Source organism: Eptatretus burgeri, chromosome 5 (assembly GCF_056783735.1).
Source record: "Eptatretus burgeri isolate ZD-2024b chromosome 5, Ebu_testis_v1, whole genome shotgun sequence".
Lineage (NCBI taxonomy): Eukaryota > Metazoa > Chordata > Myxini > Myxiniformes > Myxinidae > Eptatretus > Eptatretus burgeri.
Window position 1 is genome coordinate 119,050,606 of NC_140965.1, and position 3,393 is coordinate 119,053,998.

Below are 3,393 nucleotides of genomic sequence, written 5' to 3' on the forward strand. Positions count from 1 at the left end.
TTTCATTAATATACGTTCAGATAGACCATTAGTTCTTGTCTAATGAGACAAACGGGACAAACATGTGGTGTGCATCTCATAGTTAGGTCTGATTATGTGTCTAACTTTATTACTACCCTTCTTTTTCTCTTATTCCTGAGATAAATTCAAGCAGGTACTGCACTCGGACAGCCGCCTGTAAAAACTGCGGCCACTCCCTTCACAGTACAGGATGCACACGGCACGTTCCTTTCAACCCATTTCTGAGTCGGATAATTATATCTATCTTCTTCAATCGGAATCTCCATCTCATAATTACTCGTTACACAAGAAAATGTGAAATTTCCAAAGCATGAATCTTACTTTTTTCTACTCTTTGGAGAATTATATTGAGTGAACAAAATATTGAGGAATGTGCCAAAATTAACCAGCTTCATTGAGCTGGTTTCATGAAATACAACGGAAATAACTGAATTCAGTGCAACAAAAATAATTAATCAGTGGGATCGATGCAAAGGCGGGCATGCCTGCATCAGTGGGGAACCTCTGGAGTTAGGAAGGCAAATTATATTACATTAAATATCAAATTAAAAGAAAGAAAGAATGAACGATTAACATAATCGGAGGATTAGGGCGAGTGAAGCAACTTTGAAAAATTTTCCACTCAATTGTTCCTTCTGTCAGGCATGCATTTCACCTTTAATACATCTTAAAAATCAATGGGATTTTTGAAGTTCCATTGAAACGATGTTTTCCAGGAATGTATCTATGACGTAAGTACCTAGAAGTCTGTGTGTGTGTGTGGGTGTTAAATGTTGATAAAAGCACAACATAACATTACCTTTGACTCCCCCTCCCACCCCCCTTCCCTGCTTCCCCACTTTCTGAAATCCTCCACATCACTCTCCGACCCCACTTCGCCTCTCTCTCTCTCTCTCTCTCTCTCTCTCTCTCTCTCTCTCTCTCTCTCTCTCTCTCTCTCTCTCTCTCTCTCTCTCTCTCTCTCTCTCTCTCTCTCTCTCTCTCTCTCTCTCTCTCTCTCTCTCTCTCTCTCTCTCTCTCTCTCCTCTCTCCTCTCTCTCTCCCTCTCCCTCTCTCTCTCTCTCTCTCTCTCCTCTCTCTCTCTCCTCTCTCTCCTCTCTCTCTCCTCTCTCTCTCTCTCTCTCTCTCTCTCTCTCTCTCTCTCTCTCTCTCCTCTCTCTCTCTCTCCCTCTCCCTCTCCCTCTCTCTCTCTCTCTCTCTCTCTCTCTCTCTCTCTCTCTCTCTCTCTCTCTCTCTCTCTCTCTCTCTCTCTCTCTCTCCTCTCTCTCTCTCTCTCTCTCTCTCTCTCTCTCTCCTCTCTCTCTCTCTCTCTCTCTCTCTCTCTCTCTCCTCTCTCTCTCTCTCTCTCTCTCGCTCTCTCGCTCTCTCCTCTCTCTCTCTCCTCTCTCTCTCTCTCTCTCTCTCTCCTCTCTCTCTCTCTCTCTCTCTCTCTCCTCTCTCTCTCTCTCTCTCTCTCTCCTCTCTCTCTCTCTCCCTCTCTCTCTCTCTCTCTCTCTCTCTCCTCTCTCTCTCTCTCCCTCTCTCTCTCTCTCTCTCTCTCTCTCTCTCTCTCTCTCTCTCTCTCTCTCTCTCTCTCTCTCTCTCTCTCTCTCTCTCTCTCTCTCTCTCTCTCTCTCTCTCTCTCTCCTCTCTCTCTCCCCTCTCTCTGCTCTCTCTCTCTCTCTCCTGTCTCTCTCTCTCCTCTCTCTCTCTCCTCTCTCTCTCTCACCTCTCTCTCTCTCTCCTCTCTCTCTCTCTCCTCTCTCTCTCTCCTCTCTCTCTCTCCTCTCTCTCTCTCCTCTCTCTCTCTCCTCTCCTCTCTCTCCTCTCCTCTCTCTCTCCTCTCTCTCCTCTCCTCTCTCTTCTCTCCTCTCTCTTCTCTCCTCTCTCTTCTCTCCTCTCTCTCTCCTCTCTCTCTCCTCTCTCTCTCCTCTCTCTCTCTCCTCTCTCTCTCTCTCTCCTCTCTCTCTCTCCTCTCTCTCTCCCTCTCTCTCTCTTCACTCCCTTCCCCCTCTCTCTCTCTTCACTCCCCTCCCCTCTCTCTCTCTCTCTTCACTCCCCTCCCCCTCTCTCTCTCTTCACTCCCCTCCCCCCTCTCTCTCTCTTCACTCCCTCCTCTCTCTCTCTCTCTTCACTCCCCTCCCCCTCTCTCTCTCTTCACTCCCTCCCCTCTCTCTCTCTCTTCACTCCCCTCCCCCTCTCTCTCTCTTCACTCCCCTCCCCTCTCTCTCTCTCTTCACTCCCCTCCCCCCTCTCTCTCTCTTCACTCCCTCCCCCTCTCTCTCTCTCTTCACTCCCCTCCCCCTCTCTCTCTCTTCACTCCCCTCCCCCTCTCTCTCTCTTCACTCCCCTCCCCCTCTCTCTCTCTCTTCACTCCCCTCCCCCCTCTCTCTCTCTTCACTCCCCTCCCCCCTCTCTCTCTCTCTCTCCCTCTCTCTCCCTCTCTCTCCCTCTCCCTCCCTTCCCTCTCCACACCCTCCCTCCATTTCCAATTCGGACATTGCCTGGGCGTTTCCGGGTGCAAGGGTACATTGACGGTAATTCGTAATCGCTTGCCAAGCCAGGCGTAACATTGGAGTGCTTGCTTAAATGCTTAAGCCACTTGCCGAGCACCCGACTAGTCGGTTGCAGTAAAGTTCCTGTCCCGAACGGGATGTGCAGTCAACAGTTACTCCAAGTAGTCGTATGGACACAGCATGCACGGGCGTAGTACATACAGGTACATTTGGATCTGTACGGGCTCTCCGCAGGTGTGTGGACAAGCCATTCCTCTTGTGGGTGCCGTGCTGGCAAAGCTTCATCCCACATCTTATGGAGGTTCTCTCAGGTTTTCCATTGTCCTTGCGGTTGTTTCTAAAGCCCTTGGTTATCCGGTGTGCTTCACAAAGGTTATATGTTTCTCTTTGTGAGTTTCAAAGCAAATTGTATTTGACAACGCCCAATTTCTGACCTGTTTGCCATATTATCGTGTTTTCTAAATCACCGAGCCAAATTGTTACTGAGCTAACAGCCCATTGTATTAAAACATAACCCCTCCCAGAGGTTCCCGAAATATCAAATATGTCCGAATTGGACAAATGAATACTTTTTTTTAGGAGTCGGAACTTCTGCCAAGTTAAATTCTAAAGCTGAAATTTTGTAATTCCGCTTAGTTTAAGTTATGATTCAGGTTATGGCATGTGCAGAAATGAAATCAAGCCATGACGCTGACGTCTTCTGGCATTTATAAGCATTGCAATGTACTTAGCGATTTGTAGCTATGATGAACAGGCATTTGATAATATGAGTGAGGAAAGTGAAAAAAAAAAATATCGTGAAGAAATCGTTGCGGCCTGTTCCAAGTCAACGCATGGTTGAGCAGGTCAAAAACATGGTGCCTTCAGACCCAAGTGA